The following is a 20,116-nucleotide window of genomic DNA, read 5'->3' as shown; positions in this document are numbered from 1 at the left end:
GGAAGTGGAGACTGCTGTGTTGTGCAATCCGATAGCTACTCTTAGGTTATCAGAGGCACACAGAGAAGCTGGTGGCTATGGAGGGTAAGAGGATAGCTATTATTAGGTTATCACAGAGCTGGCACAGAGATAGGGAAAGGACCTTACTTTTCTTTCTTTCATTCTTTCTGTGTGTTGTGTGTGGATGGATGACTGACGCTCCCACAACTTCCCATCAAATGATGAATAATTTCCAGCATGCTCCTCCTCCAACTCGGGCGAATTTGTGTGCTCTGAAACCATGTTAGAAACTGCGAGGAAGACGAGAGACGAAAGAAAGAGAGGAGAGAAGAGAGATATGAGACACCAGAAGTGGAACCCCAGAAGTGTGTCAACTGAGCACACATGATAGGAATATATAGAGGGGACCTGGGGCGCTATATATAGACAGATTATATATAGCTAACACTTGTAAGAGATGATCTAGGGTTTTTACCCTAAGGGTCGCTTGCTAAAAGGATGAAACTCGATTTAAATTTGGAACCTTAGGACCGACAATGTCGGTCTAGTACAATCAGGAACGGATTGTTATGAAGACACCCTAACCCTAATTCCTATCAAATCGTGATACCGTGATTAGAAGACGCCAACACCCTAACCCTGATTCCTATCGAATCATGATACCGTGATTAGAAGACGCCGTTGATGGGTAAAATAGTCCCATGGATTAGATGGGACACTCATGCAACAAATTGTAGAGTTACATGATCTTGTAAATTGATCACAAGGGAATGGCCAAATTCCTTGGAATGAGATTGGCAGATTCTTATGCAAGTTTATCTTGCAAGAGGATGAATAATCGTCCTGATATAGTATCTTTCTTGGGTAAAGTGACCAAGATACGGGGATTAGATATTTGCTTGGAAGCAAAAGACCAATCAGTAAATTGGAATAACATATTTACTGCTAATAGAACTTAAGGTATTCGTTAAGTTGGGTTAATAGGGTACGGCCCTAACCCAAGGATATAAGGGTAACAAACAAACCCTTGGGAATCTTGCCAAGTCGCAATTGATCCTGGATTGAATGTTGAATGCATTCCGAAAGAAGGATTCACTCCTTAGCAGTTGGCCAAAAATAACGACCAATGGAAATGATTGTGCTTGTAACAGTTTAAATAGCACTGTTTTGCTTTGTTTGCTCAAAGAATTAAAGGATGAAAAGATATCTAATGCTTCAGGTTGAAGGCTTGAAGGGAGAGGTAGCTTCAGTTACCCCGACTGCTTGCCTGACCCTAACCAAGGGGGTTGTTAAAATCGCGTGGGGAAGGTGGACCGAACTCGCCACGAGAGGTCCCTTCGTTGAGTGCTACTTGAAGCACGAGGACGCTTGGGTGCCAAGGGGGACTCTGGCCGTAAATCCCTCGCCTTTTGGGCCCTGCACAAGAGGCCAATGTGACTTGGGATTGAATCTCAAGGCCCGCATACTAGTTTACGGGGGTGGAATCTTAGATTAGTAATTCTTGTGGATGGCTGGATAGCCTTCAGGCTAGCCTTCGGTTGGATTATGGATAAGCCTACAGGTAGGATTTTATAAATGTATTCCAAAGATAAATATGATAAGCTGTTGAAAATGAACTTGTTTGACATTGCTTTTCTATGTCAAGTGCTATGATTACGTGAAGGAACCGGTGCCTAACGAGCTAATTAAGGAAGCTGGTTGATGCATGTCCAACTAAATGTGGTAGGTAATTAGATAACTAAAACAACTTCAAGAAAGTGCGATGGATGTGGCCATGGGTCCGTCCTATGGATGGGTGGTCTTGGTTGGCTGGGAACTTTTCTCAATCATGATGGACACCAAGAAGATCATTTCAAAGGACACGAACATAAAGGGCTCTATCCTAGAGTCTAAGTTACAATAATCCCGGTTTACGTTGTTTTAGGGGAATGGAATGGGACTATGCCTTATGGCAAAGAGATTGAGTCTTGCATCCCTCTCGTTTCTCATTCTCCTTGAACCAAGTGCAGCATAAATCCACTTCGACCTTAGCGTTTCTGCATAAAGTAGTTCACCTGGGGTTCAACGCTAGTTGCTGTTTAGATAAATGACCATTAGGGAAAACCCTGATTCAAGTCGGTCCTAAGTGGGAATGACCAGAATACTTCCGCTACATGGCAGATGCGGAAAGTCCTAGATCGCAAACCCCGTGGCATTCCATGGGAGTGTTGGGCGGAGCTTTCTAGACATCCTTTTCGATGGACTGCTAAGACGTATCCTGAAGAGAATAGGTGGAAACGTTACAAGATTGCTCCATACTCTATGCAATTTCTATTCATTTTGCTTCAAATCTAGTAGAAAATTTTGAGACTTCCTCATTTTCTATAAAATATCAAATGGATAAATGCAATTTTTTTTCAAAAAAATTCCCCTCCCTAGCCGACTGTTGTGCTGGAAGGGGAGGGGAATAGAAAGGAGTCGGAAGCTCCTCGGTGGGAGCTTAGAGGGAGTAGTGCCATGCATGTTGACACGAAGGAGAGGGAGGATCCCCCTCCCCTCCCCTATTTAAACCCTGTGTTGCTGCCGCTAGGGAGGACGAGGACAGCAAAAATGGTGACGTTGCCCAAAAAAAACTTGACATCGTCCGCTACTGTGAGAGCAAGGGGAGAACGCCGTGAGCTGGGAGAGACTACGAAGGATGCAGTCAACGAGAGGTAGAGAGGAGTGAGTGCTACCAAAATATACCCTGCGCTGCTGTCGTGAGCACGAAGGTGGAAGTGAGGATTGCCAGTGCCGTCAACAAGAAAGTGAACAAGGAGGATGAAGGGAGGTTGCTGCCTGTCACATACGTAGAGCTGCCACGCCCATCTGTTAATCGCCCCCCCTCAACGTGGAAGATCCTAGAAGCTTCTATAAAGGAGCTTTTTAAGCCCCCTTTCCCCCTAGCTTTATTACCCCCCCCCCCCCCCCCCCGGTTTTAATCCTCCTAAGGCCCTTTCATCCCCCTTCTTGTGCCTTTTCAAAACCCTTCCATATCCCCCCATGATTTAACCCTTATGCCCTTTGTTATGGGCTTTCAAACCTTTCCCCCCCTGTGTCTAAACCCCCCTTTTCTGATGGGTGTTAGAACCCCCATGTTTTACCCATGAAGCCTTTCCCGTAGGCCTTAAAAACCCTTTTTCTCCCTGGTGGTAACCCCTATAAGCCCCCTTCCTCTTGAGCCTTGGAAACCACCCCCTTTGTGTTCTATAAACCCTTAGACCCCCTTTTTGCGTGGATATTGGAATCACCCCTTTTTTTGTTCCCCCCGTGTTTAAACCTTCTCTAACCCTCCCCTTGTGGCGTATTGAGAACCCTTTCCTCCAAGTTGACCTAAGGGTCTTTCGACCTTACTTATAACCTTTATGGTTACTATATTCCCTTAGAGTTCTCTCCCGCACCTTGTGTCTTTTCCATCCCTTTTCATTCCTCGCTTGAACGAGTCATTAAAAGGCCATTAAGCCTTCCCCATGGCTTCAATGGGTCTTAGTCGTAAAAGATTGTGAAACACCCTTTCGAATTCTCGACTTCAAGGAGGGAGCCTTCCAAAAACTACTTTCGACGGACGGTGCAAGGGAGCGACGGTGGAATTCTGAAAAGGAGTGTAAAGCTGCTTCCATGTTCGAAGGACTACAAGTGTGATGCCTCCTAAGAAAGTCCAAGGAGTAGCTGCGGGAGATGCATCTCCCAGTATCCATGTGGATATCTCACCCAAAACCAGGTTTTTCTTCTTGGCTTTAATTTGGTTTTAAGTCAACCATGCAAAGAGAAATTGTTAGGGATAGGATATATTTCTCCGAGTTATTTGTAATGAAGAAGTTTAGCTTATTTGAATGAATGATAATGTATAGAACTTAGTTTCCTTCGAATATCATCATGCATTATAGATTACGAGCAAGATGATCTATTTACTGTAGTAGTATATTTCAGTTAAATCCTAAAGGTATAGAAATTATATCTTGCACCATTAGTCTTATTCCTTTTCGCAATGAATCATTGTAAATGATTAAATTCATGAAAGGTTTCTTTCGTTGCTCAAATTAGTAGGAAGTTATCAATGCTAATTGCACATCTTAGCAAGGGAAATGATTGTTATTTGGCGTAAGTTCATCTGCAAGGAGAAAGGAAGATTAAATTGAATTGTTTTGACTGAAAAGTAAATTGTCACAAGGATAGCAAAACCATGACAAGGCGATTAATATTACCTTCCAAAAGATAACCAAACCAATCTAAACATAGAAATACCATGCTGAAGAGAAAAATATGCCTTGAAATGATTTAAAGACCAAAGAAATATTCATACCCTAAGCACTTGACTAATTTTGCTTATTTTAGGGTCAAAGAAAAAAATCGTAAAGATAAAGAACTAGGGTTGTCCCCGAGATTCTTAAAAAGAAACCCTAGGCCCGACATATGTTAGCTTAAAGAATCTAAAACGGATTATTCCATCGCAGGACTTGTGCAGCAAGTACGAAATCATTTAATCTTGTGATTAATTCACAAGGAGAAAGGTTAAAAACCCTCAACAAGGATGGCAGATCCCTACGCAAGTTATCTTGCAAAAGGACGTATTTTTGGATACCCTTCTAAATAAGGAAAGTTGTAAACCGGAAACTAGCATATCTAAGGAACTTTAGGGTTGACCAAGTTGGGTTAATAAGGTACGCCCTACACCGGAATGTAAAGGATCTTGCCAATTTAGAAGACACTTTGGGAACGAGTGCTGATACACTCAAAAGGAAAGAACACTTCCTTAGTAGTTTGCCAAACAACACGGTTGATTAATGGAAATGTTTGTGCTTGCTAGAGATTTTAGAGCTCTGTTTGAATTATGAATTACAAACTAAATGAATACCTATACTTCACGTTAAAGACTTGAAGGAAGAGGCAGTTTTCAGTCACCCCCGAATGCTTGCCTAACCCTAACCAAGGGGGTTGTTGACCGCCCCGGGAACGTGGAATGAACCCGCCGCGAGAGGTCTCTCCATTGAGCTCTACTTGGAGCAGGAGGACGCTTGGGTGCCAGGGGGACTCTGGCCATAAATCCCTCGCCTTTCGGGTCCTGCACAAGAGGCTAACCTGATTGGGGATTGGATCTCGAGGCCCACATACTAGTTTACGGACGGAAGCTTGGAATAGTGATCCCTGCGGATTACTGGATAGCCTTCGGGCGAATTATGGACAAGCCTACGGGCGGAACTCATTGTATTTCAAAGATAAAATGATGAAATGTTAATAAAGAAATTGATTGATATTGTTTTTCTTTGTCACGTGATAAGATTACGTGAAGGAACCAGTGTTTAACAGATTAATTAAAGAAGCTGGTTGTTATATGGCAAACTAATGTGTTAGGTAATTACATAACTAAAACAAACTGAGGAAAGTGCGGAGGATGGGCCATGGATCCGTCCTACGGTTGGGTGGTCCCAGTTAGCCGGGAACTTTTCTCAAAGAACAACAGGATGAGCGTCATAGAAAATGAATAACGGAAGTAATGACCTAGAGTTATGTCTTACCCGTTTTACGCTGTTTTAGGGGAACGGAACGGAACTATGCCTTATGGCAGAGAGGTTGAGCTTTGCATCCCTCTCATTTCCCATTCTCCTTGAACCAAGTGCAACGTAAATCTGCTTTGGACCTAGTGTTTCTGCGTAAAGTAGTTTGCTCGGGTCCGACGCTAGTTGCTGTTAGTTAATGACCAGTCAAGAAAACCCTAATTCCGGTCGATCCTAAGTGGGAATGGCCAGGATACTTCCGCTACGTGGCAGACGCGGGAAGACCTAGATCGCAAATCGCGTAACATTCCATGGGAGTGCCGGGTGGAGCTTTCTAGACATCCTTTCCGATGGATTGCTAATACGTGTCCTGGATGATACTTAGGGGACACGTTACATTCCTTTATCTCACCAGCATGTGCAAAAAGTTTAGGAATAACCACAGTAGAAGCACCTATCCTGCTTGTGGAATTGGCAAATGGTCGTGAGGTAACTTGTACCAGGCAAACTGCTAAGGTGGAATTCTTTCTGGGAGGAAAGAAGACTTCACTCAAATTCAAAATCATGAATTTAGGTATCCATGAGTGTCTACTCGAGATGGATTGGCTTAAACCCAACGGTGCCCACATTCACTGTGGAAAGGGTCAAGTTTTCTTTCGAAACTGTGAAAGGGAATTTGTCACAACTCAAGGTGAAGCAGGAGTGCCAAGAATCCAATTGGCCAAAGTATCTCGGATCATAAAAGGAGTCAGAAAAGGATTACCCGTTTACTTGATCAAACTCAACAAGTTAGATCAAAAGCAAGAGTCTCATGAGGGACCTTCTTGGCTAAAGGAATACGCTGACGTATTCCCTGAGGAATTGACTGAACTTCCACCTCAAAGAGAAGTAGATCATGAGATTAAGCTAGTGGCTGGAGCTGCACCAATTGCAAAGAGACCTTATAGAATGTCCATACCAAAAGCAATTGAGTTGAAGGAACAACTCAAGCAACTGTTAGATCAGGGTTACATCCGGCCTAGCAATTCATCGTGGGGAGCTCCAGTACTATTCTAGAAAAAGAAAGATGGGACACTTCGACTATGTATTAATTACCGAGGGTTGAATCAATCAACAGTCAAGAACAAGTATCCTATTCCTAGAATAGATGAGCTTCTTCATCGTCTTCAAGGTGCAAAGACATTCTCCAAGATTGATCTCAGGTCAGGTTACTATCAGATAAGGATCAAGGAAGAAGATCTTCCAAAGACGGCCTTCAATACAAGATATGGGCACTTTGAGTCCCTGGTTATGTCATTCGAGCTTACAAATGCACTTGCCACCTTCAATAGATTAATGCAAGACATTTTTAGGCCATATCTTGATGATTTCGTGCTTGTCTTTTTTGATGACGCTTTAGTCTATTCTAAACAAGAAGAAGATCATGAACCTCAACTTCGGATTGTCCTTGAGACAATGAGATCACATAAGCTGTATGCAAAAATGAAGAAGTGTGCATTCTTCAAGCGTCAGATTGAATATCTGGGATTCATAGTATCATCAGAAGGAATATCAGTAGACCCAGCCAAGGTCAGAGATGTGCTTGAATGGCCAATACCAGTATCCATCAAAGAGATACATAGCTTTCTTGGATTGATAGGATGGTATAGGGTCTTCATAAAAAACTATGCTTTGATTGCAGCACCTCTTACAGAATTATTAAAGAAGCACACTTCCATTACATGGTCAACTTCCAAACAAAATAGCTTCGACAAATTGAAGCAAAGTTTGGTATAAGCACCTATTCTAAAACTTCCTGACCTCAATAAGGAGTTCGAGGTAGTAACTGATGCTAGCATTCTTGCCTTGGGGTGTGTACTTATGTAGGAAGGTCATCCAGTAGCATACTCTTCAAGGAAATTGAAGAGTCATGAAAAGAATTATGCCACCCATGATCTGGAATTACTAGCTGTCATCCATGCTCTAAAGCTTTGGAGACACTACCTGTTGGGTAACAAGTTTACTCTAGTAACCGATCATAAGAGTCTCAGATGGATTTTTACCCAGAATGAGCTCAACATGAGGCAACGTCAGTGGATTGAAGTATTGGAGGAATATGATTTTGAAATCAAGTACCGACCAGGGAAGGAGAATGTAGTTGCTGATGCACTCAGTCGCAAGGCATTCCTAAACTCCCTAATCTTGCAGAATCCATCAACGACTAGATCTCTGGCTACAAAAGTATCTATGCCAAACAACCCTATACTTGAACTAGCTAGAGAGGAAGCATGCCATGATTTGGCCTACCAAACAATGATAAAGGAAATATCTACCAAGGAGCTGAATCAGAAGTTGCAAGCTAAGTATTAGGAATTTTCCATTGATAATGGACTTGTCTACTACAGAACAAGGCTGTGTATACCAGCAAGCCGGTCACTTAAGTAGAAGATATTATGGGAAGATCATGACTCTCCTTTCGCAGGACATCTTGGCTATGCTAAGACTCTTAATGCAGTTAGGAAGAGCTACCGTTGGGAGAGGCTTAAAGGTGATGTTCTCAAATATGTCATGAGTGTTTGTCTTGCCAACGTATCAAAGCCGAACATGTCATGATGCCAGGGAAACTGCAACCGCTTGACATTCCCCAAATGAAATGGGAATTCATCAGTATGGATTTTGTTGTGGGCCTACCCCAAGTCCAAGGGGGATACAATTCCATTATGGTTGTAGTTGACATGCTTACTAAGGTTGCACACCTTATTCCAGTAAAGACAAACTATAAAGCCTCAGACATTGCAAGATTGTTTATCAAGGAGATATTCAAGCTACATGGTTTACCCAGAAGAATCATTAGTGATCGTGATTCTCTTTTCACGTCACACTTCTGGAGAGCTATCTTTGGAGCTATTGGGACTCAACTCTATTTTAGCACTGCTTACCATCCCGAAACGGATGGCCAAATAGAGCGAGTAAATCAAATCATCGAAGATATGCTTAGGGCATACTGCTGTCGAGAGCCAAAGAGGTGGATTCAATACTTGCCATTAGTTGAATTTGCCTACAATGCTTCTTACCAGCAGAGAATTTTGATGACTCCTTTCCAAGCATTGTATGGTCATGATTGTCGAAGTCTCCTAAACTTTTCTGATCCAACCCTAAGGGTTGAAGCGTCAAGACAGATGTTGGAAGACATGGATGATCAAATAAAGTCAATAAGACAAGACATACAGGCGGCCAAGGATAGACAAAAGGCATACACAGATTTGAAACATCAAGAAAGAGTCTTCGAAGAAGGAGACATGGTCTTCATTCGTGTACGCCCTAAAAAGAGTTCTCTATCCCTAGGAGAGTGCAAGAAGCTAAGTCCAAGGTATTGTGGGCCGTACAAAATCCTCAAATGCCTAGGACCCAATGCTTATAGATTGCAACTCCTTGAGAACCTAAAGGTTCACAATGTATTCCATATCAGCCTATTGAAAAAATATGTACCCAACCCTAATCATGTACTTGATGACCAACAAATTGTAATGCCTAGTCAAGGAGTCCTTGAACTATGGCCGGATAGGATCTTAGATGTTAGGGAGAGACAGTTAAGAACTAGAACCTTGAGAGAATGCCTCGTCCAGTGGAAAGATTATTCCGAAGAGGATGCCACCTGGGTAGATGAAGGCACTCTCAACCATCAGTATCCCCAGTTTATCTCAAGATGAGGACATCTCGATTCTTTTAAGGGGGAGAGAATGTAAAATATCAAATGGATAAATGCAAAAAAAAAGAAGTATTTATTCCCCTCCCTAGCAGACTGTTGTGCTGGAAGGGGAGGGGAATAGAAAGAAGTCGGAAGCTCCTCGGTGGGAGCTCACAGGGAGCAGTGCCATGCATGCTGACACGAAGGAGGATCCCCCTCCCCTCCCCTATTTAAACTCTGGGCTGCTGCTGCTAGGGATCAGGAGGAGGACGGAAAAAATGGTGACGTTGCCCAAAAAAAAAACCTGACATTGTCCGCTACCGTGAGAGCAAGGGGAGAATGCCGTGAGCTGGGAGAGACTACGGAGGATGCAGTCGATGGGAGGTAGAGAGGAGTGAGTGCTACCAAAATATACCTTGCACTGCTGTCCTGAGGACGAAGGTGGAAGTGAGGATTGCCCGTGCCGTCAACAAGAAAGTGAACAAGGAGGACGAAGGGAGGTTGCTGCCTGTCACATACGTAGAGCTCTTGTGCCCATCTGTTAATCAGCCCCCCCAACGTGGAAGATCCTAGAAGCTTCTATAAAGTAGCTTTTTAAGCCCGTTTCCCCCTAGCTTTATTACCCCCCCCCCTCCCCCCCCCAGTTTTAATCCTCCTAAGGCCCTTTCACCCCCCTTCTTGTGCCTTTTCAAAACCCTTCCATATCCCCCCATGATTTAACCTTTATGCCCTTTGTTATGGGCTTTGAAACCTTTCCCCCCCTCTGTCTAAACCCCCCTTTTCTGATGGGTGTTAGAACCCCCATGTTTTACCCACGAAGCCTTTCCCGTAGGCCTTAAAAACCCTTTCTCTCCCTGGTGGTAACCCCTATAAGCCCCCTTCCTCTTGAACCTTGGAACCCACCCCCTTCGTGTTCTATAAACCCTTAGACCCCCTTTTTGCATGGATATTGGAATCACCCCTTCTTTTTTCCCCCCGTGCTTAAACCTTCTCTAACCCTCCCCTTGTGGTGTATTGAGAACCCTTTCCTCCAAGTTGACCTAAGGGTCTTTCGACCTTACTTATAACCTTTATGGTTACTATATTCCCTTAGAGTTCTCTCCCGCACCTTGTGTCTTTTCCATCCCTTTTCATTCCTTGTTTGAACGAGTCATGAAAAGGCCATTAAGCCTTCCCCATGGCTTCAATGGGTCTTAGTCGTAAAAGATTCTGAACACCCTTTCGAATTCCCGACTTCAAGGAGGGAGCCTTCCAAAAACTACTTTCGACGGACGGTGCAAGGGAGCAATGGTGGAATTCTGAAAAGGAGTGTAAAGCTGCTTCCACGTTCGAAGGACTACAACTGTGATGCCTCCTAAGAAAGTCCAAGGAGTAGCTTTGCGGGAGGTGCATCTCCCGGTATCCATGTGGATATCTCACCCCAAAACCAGGTTTTTCTTCTTGGCTTTAATTTGATTTTAAGTCAATCATGCAAAGAGAAATTGTTAGGGATAGGATATATTTGTCTGAGTTATTTGTAATGAAGAAGTTTAGCTTATTTGAATGAATGATAATGTATAGAACTTAGTTTCCTTCGAATAGCATCATGCATTATAAATTACGAGCAAGATTATCTATTTACTATAGTAGTATATTTCAGTTAAATCCTAAAGGTATAGAAATTATATCTTGCACCATTAGTCTTATTCCTTTTTGCAACAAATCATTGTAAATGATTAAATTCATGAAAGGTTTCTTTCGTTGCTCAAATTACTAGGAAGATATCATTGCTAATTGCACATCTTAGCAAGGGAAATGATTGTTATTTTGCGTAAGTTCATCTGCAAGGAAAAAGGAAGATTAAATTGAATTGTTTTGACTGAAAAGTAAATTGTCACAAGGATAACAAAACCATGACAAGGCGATTAATATTACCTTCCAAAAGATAACTGTTGAGTGTTGAAATGACTTGTTTTTTGGCTGATTTTTGTTGTTTTTGAGAGCTGAATGGTTGATTTTATGGGAAGATTGATTGATTAGGAAGTGGTTTGAGAGTGTTTTGGATGATAATGATTGTGTTTTGGAAGATCATGATGTTTGTTGATGGTTCTGTGATGTTTTGATAGGTTCTGATTGGTTCTGTATACCTTCTGTTTTGTTCTGTTTTGGTCTGTTTTTTATCTGATTGTCTTCTGTAAAGAGGGATGGAGTATTGATTGATGAAGAATGAGATATTGTGAAAGCTTAGTGAATGGTTTGTGAGAGTTTGGAATGATTTGAGAATGAGTTATGAGGTTTTGATGACCTTCTGTAACGTTCTGTAGGTCTTCTGTAGAGCTTCTGCTTCTGTTCTGTTTCTGTTCTGTTCTGTACTGTAACTGTTCTGGTACTGTTCTGTAGACTGTTCTGTAAGTGTTCTGTGGAATGTATGTGTGACTTTGGGAAAGTTTTCTAGCCTTGGAAAGAGGTGAATACAAGTGCAAAAGAGATGAAAGAAGTGAAAGAAGTAGCTACTGAAAACTCAAGTGAAGACTAGAGTGAAGTGACAGTAGTGAGCTATGAAGAGACACTGTAGTGGCTCTGGTGACCTTTCATATCAGACATACCTCTTGGGAGGGGTATCCACGACCTAAGAGTGATTATTGAGAGTAATTTTTGAGAGATTGTAGTGAGGATATGATGTATTATTGATGGAGTGTGTGAGAGAGAGAGTCAGAGATAGCTAATTCTATTGAAACAAAGTGATTGTATATGAGAGATTGAGAGAGAAGATTATGAGGATATTGAAGATGAATACTATGTGATGTATTTCCATTCAAAGATGGTGTATTCTTTGCTTTCTTTGTGATATTGATGGATTTTATGAGGATGTTGAAGAATATGGTTGATTCTATTAAAAACCGTGGGAGATTTACATGATGCTGCATGAAGATTTGTTGTGCCTGGTGTTCTTTTCTTCATTGTGATCATATGAAACATGATAAACAAGCTTGTTGATGTTACAAGATAGATTTTCTTGCAAGAGAATTCCCTTTTCCTTGGTGTTCCTCTCGGGGCTCCATGTTTTTGGTGCGCAGCCGGGGAAACTTGCCATTAACAAGCACCAAAAGAGGCTGAAAATGAAGGAATTGGCATTGCCAAGAAGAGAAAAATTCAATGGATGTTTGTAAAATTCCTTCTTCCACTGAAGAGTTGGAATTTCTCATAATAAAAGCCACTTTCCACAAGAAGTTCATCCCACAATGGCGGAAACACATCACCATCATGATGCATGCTCTATGTGGTGGACAGTTTCCTCTTCCTGTTGAAGCAGCAGAAACTTGCATCTTGGTGGCAAACTGTTTGGGAACAAACTGAAGAGCAGAAACAGAGAGAATGAACATCCATGGAAGATTTGGCATTCATTGAGAAGTTTCCAGACAACATCAAGTGGGAGATTGTGAAGAAGCTTCAGGAGTCTTGGTCTGTAGAGGTTCACAAAGACAAGAAGGAAAGGAGTTGGAATTTGTTCGTGGATGCTCAACAGCAAGATACATGGGATGCTTGGTGTACTGATAATCTTCTGTTTGTTCAATTAGCAACCCACTGGAAGTTGGTAGACAGAGTGTTTTTCACAACATACACTATTGAAACCATCAGAAGCTGGCATTACTATGATGATGGCACCACCACCATGCTCAGACGTATGCATTTTGACACCTTCAGAACCGAATACCTTCCTCTGTGCAGTGGCATGAAAGCAGAATTTAGGGACGTTGAAAAGAAAGAAGTAGAAGAAATGTTGGCAAGAGAGTCCTCCAGAGACTGAAGCCTTCTGTTAACCCTCTGTGGAGCACTAACAACATAGTGGAGTCAACCCCCTGATGAATGACGCAATAAAAAGGCAAGCGTTAGAACGAGTCCAGAGGTACGTAAGAAGAGAGAAAGCAAGAATCAGAGCCGAGAGCGAGCTCGCAGCAGAAGCCGCCTTTGACGCCCTTGCGGAACTCTTTACAGAAGTCCCAATGGCACATCAAGCCCTTCCTCCTCCTGCTGGAGGTCCACTTCCAAGCCAGATCCGTCCTGGAAATATTGATGACAGACCAGCGAATGTAGTCCCATTGCCAGTTTTTAAGGGAGAATACAATGAAGACCCCGATCTTCATGTAGCAGAGTTTATGGTAGCATGTGTGGCTAACAATGCTAGAACCCCTGAGCATTGGTTGGCAATATTCCCCGCCACTTTCAAGGGCGCGGCGTTTCAGTGGTATGAGAGACAAGCAGCAGGAACTTTTGGCACATGGGACGACCTGAAGTTGGCCTTCCTCACTAAATTCAGGCGTGAAGGTTTTGAAGAGCGTATGAGAGAGGAATTCATGAACCTAAGTCAGTCCTCTGGAGAAAGAGTAGAAGCCTATGTCTCACGAATGGAATCCATCCTGAAGAGATGGACTAACCATAATCTAGATGATGGCATTCAGAAGGGAGTGTTTCTCAGAGGATTACAACCAGAAGTCCGTAAGTTTGTGGAGCTACAAAGACCAGCCACCCTGCAAGCTGCAACAGAAGGTGCAAGACTGTACGATGAAGTGGAAGCTAGATTAGCAATGAATACAGGAAGAGGAGTCCTACCTCCTCTGGTGCCAGGAATGATGTACCCACCAAATGCAGTCCCAGGGACTGTTCCCTATCCCTACCAACAGATGCCCCCGGTATCACAGTACAGTGCACCAAATCCACAGTGGCCACAATCCATGCCTCAAATGATGGTTCAACCACAACAACCATGGTCTCAAACAATTTCCTCAATGACAAGTCAGCAGCAACAGTGGAACCCTACCAACTGGAGTCAACAGCCAACGGTTCAAACAGGAGCTCTGAATCAGAACCAGAACAGAGACTCCTCTATACCAACCCAACCAGTTTATGCAGTGATTACAGAGACTCCTCAAAACCCTCCTGCCAGTACGTCCGGAGGAGAAAGCTTGAAGGATTATTTATCCAACTCAGTTGCAAACATCAAAAAGGAGTTGATGGATGTGATTACAGAGCAACTACAGACGCTGAAAGTGAACACCGCTAGCATATCCAACGTTGCAGGAGCAGGAAGAGATGTGATGCGGTCAAATACTTGGTGTGGTAAGTGTCATCAAGCAGGCCATTTAGCCACTGAATGTACACGGAAACCAACCATCCCTGGAGCCTTCTGTTCCTACTGTTTGCGGAAGAATCATACAGAGGACATTTGCTCTCTGAAGGAGATGCATGATAGGAGAAGAAAGGAAGAAGACGCAAGATTCAACTTGCTGGAATCCAAAATGACAACACAAGATATTGGACCCAAGCCTAGAGAGTTTGGTCCCAATTTCGGACCCAGAAGATTTCCTTCTCAAAGTTACAGAGGAAGACAGTCTGGCGGTGGTCAGAGATCAGAAGTGGAATGTTACAGATGTGGAGAAAAGGGACACATCTCACCAAATTGTCCAAATCCTCGAAGGTCAGTGGATTACAAGCCCTTATGCAGTCGATGCAAAGGAGAAGGCCACACTGCAAAAGACTGTCCAAGCCCAGCCCCTGTGAAAAACAGTGCTACTGATAGTCCGACCAAGGCCCAAGAGCCTACCTCCAATTTGGTAGAATTGGAAGTTGCTGCCATCACGCGTGCAAAGCAGAAGGAACCACCTACCCAGAAAGAAAATAACCCTCCTGCCAGAACAGTGAAGTTCAGTCTTCCACCAGAAGAACAGAACAGAACAGAGCCTAACAGTGCCGTACAGAGCCCTACAGTGCCACAGAGAGTTACAGAGACAGTTACAGAGACAGGACCAGAGGTCCAGGAGACAGAAGAGGAGGAAGTGCCACAAGTGGCAGAAGAAGTTCCTGTAATTCCTCTGTTGGAAGAAAGAGGAAAAATGAAAATGGGTGTTGCCCCATTCCCTAACCGATTAGAAAAGCTAGTGGATCCTATTAAGGAATACGATCTGGTCAGAGATCTAGATACCTTTAAACCAAACCTCACATTCCGACAACTACTGATGTTGTCTCCCAGTTGCCGAAAAAGGTTCAAAAGTATACTGACGAAAAGACGTGGTTTAAGGATTGCTCCCTCAACAGTGACAAAGTCCAACAAGACTCCAGAGCCTGTAAAAGAAGTGGATGTGGCTAATGCTTTTTTAGATCCGGGTACTCCAGAGACTGGCGTGTGGATAGAAGGCTGCTTCATTGCAAATGCACTGATTGATGGAGGTTCATCAGTAAACATTATGACAGATGTGACAATGAACGATCTAGGCTTACAAGGTGTGCAACCAACCCAATGGCTCATCAGATTGGCGGATCAGAGTAGAATCAAGCCTTTGGGCATTCTTCCATATGTGAAGACTACAGTGGCTGGAAAAGATTATTGGCTGACCTATTTGGTGGTGAAGCCAAACTCTTATGGTACATCCTATCCTCTGTTACTGGGCAGACCATGGCTTTTTGAAGCCCGAGCAAGGACTGATTGGTTCAAAGGAACTTTGACCTTGGGCAGAGGACCCAACAAAGTGGTGCTGAAACTGTATGGTTCTCAAAAAGGACATGGATCCACCTCCTTGGAATTATCTTCTGACTCCCCTAACGAGGCTACGGATGGAACATCAGCAGACGAAGATGCTGTCAAACAAATCCTTCCTAAGAAAATAGTGGCACATTCCTTAACAGTGGATACAGTAAGCCGACTTCCAAAGGATGCAAAGCCATTATCAATGGGTGAATACTTCTTGCCTGAACCAGGCATGACTTCTGAAATCACTTCTGATAGTGAGATAGAAGCATGGATGTACTGCTCTCCCTGTTACATGGCCACAGCAGAAGCAGAGACAGAGGCAGGAGGGGAAACAGAGAATCTATTCTTCTGTTACAGAGCTCCTACAGAGACAGAAGCAGAAGCAGAAGCAGAAGCAGAAGCAGAAGCATCAACAGAAGCAGAAGTATCAACAGAGACAGAAGCAGAAGCAGAGACAGAGACCGAAGAGGATGGATATGATATGGACGAAGAGGATTATGCAAGTGAAATAGAAGAGTCTATCCCACTTGAAGAGGATACATTTGAGGAAGAAGTTCCAGAAGCATCAGAAGCCGATGAGCTCATGCTATGGGACAGAATGGCAATGGTACCATTTGGTCTGGTAAATGGATCTTCTCATATGCAAAACCTTTACAAGAAATGGATGAAGAAGAACAAGCCGTCTTTCAAGTGTGGCTCCTGCCGTCCTAACCCATTCTTGCCAAAGAAAGATGATGATGATGCACCGTGCCAACAAGCACCAGTCCCATCAACCCAACAAGCATCAGAGGGTCCCTGTTATGTGACGTTCCTGGATGTGTCATCATCAGAAGATGAGTCCTCAAGCCAAGAGGTAATTAATTTTGACACCAAACCCGGAACGGCTCTAATTCCATTTCAACATCTTAAGGAGCAACCTAAGTCTCCACCAAAAGACGAAGTTGGTTCTAGTGGGACATCAGAAGAGGACACCACTCCCTTGAAGGAGTCGGATCTGTATCCAGAAGCAGTCCGCGGGACCTTCATCCGTGAAGTAGAAGGTGAAAGGCAGTTAACCTTTGTGGATTCAGAAGGCACTGAACGCCACTTGAAGGTGGGTAGCAGTCTCCCAGAAGAGGAGTTGTCAACCTTGTACAACTTGTTGAAAGAAAATTTGGACGTGTTTGCGTGGTCTTACAAAGACCTAAAGGGGATTGATCCCACAATATGTCAACATCATATTGACTTGGAGCCTGATGCCAAGCCAGTACGGCAACGACAGAGGCGAATGAACCCAAATTATTCCACATTGGTGAAAGCGGAGCTGCTGAAGCTTCTGGAGGCCGAGTTCATCTATCCAGTGGCAAATAGTGAATGGGTTTCACCCATCGTGGTTGTACCCAAGAAGAATGGCAAATTGCGAATATGTGTGGATTTTCGAAAGCTTAATTCCAAGACAAAGAAGGATCACTTTCCAATCCCTTTCACAGACCAACTGTTGGACACAGTGGCAGGACATGAACTTTATTCCCTTCTGGATGGGTTCAGTGGATACAACCAAGTCCAAATCGCAGAAGAAGACCAATCCAAAACGACCTTCACCACAGAATGGGGGACCTACGCTTACCGAGTGATGCCATTTGGGCTCTGCAATGCCCCTGCTACTTTTCAACGCGTCATGATGGCTGCATTTCAAAATCATCTGCACGACTTTATTGAGGTATATTTGGATGACTTCTGTGTCTATAGTTTGATCAGTGAACACTGGGGACATTTGGAACAATGCTTTGACCGATGCCGGGAGTATGGGATTTCCCTCAACCCCGACAAATGCATCTTTGGGGTCTCTTCTGGAGTCTTGTTGGGCCACATTGTCTCTGCACAAGGGATATCAACAGACCCTGCAAAGATCGAAAAGATTGCAGTTCTGACAGCACCCACCAACCTCAAACAGTTGAGGGGATTCCTAGGCCATGTGGGTTACTACAGAAGGTTCATAGCCCATTTTGCAACAAAGGCAACTTCCTTGCACAAGCTCCTGAGAAAAGATGCAGAGTTTACTTGGACAGAAGAATGTGACAAAGCCTTCCACACTCTGAAGCAGTGTCTGATAGAGGCACCCATTCTACAACCTCCTGATTGGACGAAAGAGTTCCACGTACACACTGATGCATCAATTGAAGGCTTAGGTGCTGTCCTCTGCCAAAAGGGCTCCTCGAAGTTGGATCAACCGATCTATTATGCAAGCCGAAAAGTCACTGATAGGGAACGAAACTATACAGTGACAGAGCTGGAGTGCTTGGCAATGGTGTTTGCCCTGGAGAAGTTTCGCCATTACCTCCTATCCACCCATTTTAAATTTTATGTGGATCATGAGGCCCTGTCCTTCTTGATAAACAAAGCAGATGTGAAAGGACGAATGATGAGGTGGCTCCTTTTATTCCAGGAGTTTGACTTTGAGGTGATTACTAAGCCTGGTCGTTCCCATGTCCTGGCTGATCATCTGTCGCGTATCCCACAAACTGCAGACGAGGAGCAAGATGATCCAGACCTCCCTGATGCTTCCCTATTCTTGGTAGAAACTGTAACTCCCTGGTATGCAGATATTGCCAATCTGCTGGCAACCCAACAGTACCCTCCTGGTATTTCTAGTCGGGAAAGGAAGAAGCTCATGCTAGAATCAGCCCCCTACACCCTGCTAGGTGGTGCACTGTACAAGAAAGGCAAAGATGAAGTACTCAGAAGATGTGTTGCAGGAGACGAGATTGGGATTGTTTTGAAGGCTTGCCACGACGAGCCATGTGGAGGTCACTTTGCAGGAGAAGCTACAGCCAGGAAGGCTCTGCTAGCAGGATATTGGTGGCCTACCATTCACAAAGATTCCTATGATTACTGTAAAAGATGTGATGCTTGTCAAAGAATGGGGAAACCCACCAAGACAAGTGCCATGCCACTGCACCCTATCCTTCCGTTGAAGCCGTTTGAGAAGTGGGGCATTGACTTCGTAGGTCCAATCGATCCTCCTACTAGAAGGAAACAGAACAGATACATTCTCGTATGTACGGATTATGTCACAAAGTGGTGTGAAGCTAAAGCCCTCAAGCGGGACGATGGTAACAGCGTGGCCCTGTTTATGTACGAGAATATCATCACCCGTTTTGGCAGTCCCTTAGAGTTGGTAAGTGACAGAGGCACTCATTTCCTTAACAAAGTCATGGAGGAGTTGACAGAATTGTATAAGATCCGCCATCGCAAGTCCACTCCCTATTACCCCAGAGCCAATGGCCAAGTCGAAGTCACCAATCGCATCCTCTGCTCGATTCTGACAAGAACGATTGCCGCACATCGTCGTGATTGGGACGATCGACTTACAGAGGCCCTCTGGGCGTACAGAACCTCCCATAAAGCAGCAACAGGACAGACACCTTTCCAGTTGGTGTATGGTACAGAAGCAGTTTTTCCTGTTGAACTGGAACTACCCTCTTTGAGAGTGGCGATCAAAGAGCGTTTGGGGGATGACGATTCACTGCAACGCCGTCTCCTGCACTTGGAATGTTTGGATGAAATTCGTCGGATGGCTCTACAGTGCATGGAAGCCACGCAAGCTCGACGTAAGGCTTACCATGACAGTTTCATCAAGCACAAGGAGTTCAAAGAAGGTGATTTGGTCCTAGCCTATGATTCACGATTTGGCAAGTTTCCTGGTAAGCTCCAACAGCGGTGGATGGGCCCCTATAAGGTACTTACCGTCAACCCTAATGGTTCTGTCCAAGTGCAGACCGTTGATGCCTCTGATGATCCCTTTCTGATCAATGGATATCGCCTGAAGAAGTACTTTCCTCCTTGGGGATCTTGACAATTACGGACACTTGATCTTTTCCCTCGTTGGCGCGGCACTGTACTTCTTATGATGCTACTTCTGATAGCCGTTCTTCAATCACTCCTGCTGAAGTGGATGCAACCCTCTGTTCCCTCAAAACCTCCTTTCAGCCTTGATCTCTTATCTTCTATTTTTCACCAGCGGCAGTACAGAGGATGGTTTTGACACATGGTTTTTTCCACCATTCCCTTGTTCAATTTGAAGAAAAAAAAAAGAGAGAAAAACACAATATATCGGTCATGGGAGAAAAGGACTTAGGTCCCTGTCATGCCGACCTCTTCTTCGAGAACAGGTGGAAAGACCCTCGGGAATAGGGGAAAATAAGAAAAAGAAAGAGAAAAAAAAACAAAAAAAAGAAAAAAAAAAACAAAGAAGAAACAAAAGAAAAAAAAACAAACAAACAAATCTGTTATGAGAGAAAAGGAAGCAATTCCCTATCATAGCAGGCCTCGTTTCAAGGAAAGGTGGTAAACACCCTTGGGCGAGAAGCTGGCTGTGGAAAAGGTGGTAACACCCAGCAGTCCAGAAAGTGGATTCATTGATTGATATCCCTAGGATCCAATTCCGAAGCT

This window comes from Lygodium microphyllum, chromosome 13 (genome assembly GCF_053477565.2).
Source record: "Lygodium microphyllum isolate KBCC chromosome 13, Lygodium_microphyllum_v1.1.10, whole genome shotgun sequence".
NCBI classification, from domain to species: domain Eukaryota; kingdom Viridiplantae; phylum Streptophyta; class Polypodiopsida; order Schizaeales; family Lygodiaceae; genus Lygodium; species Lygodium microphyllum.
Note: the sequence above shows the minus strand (reverse complement) of the source record.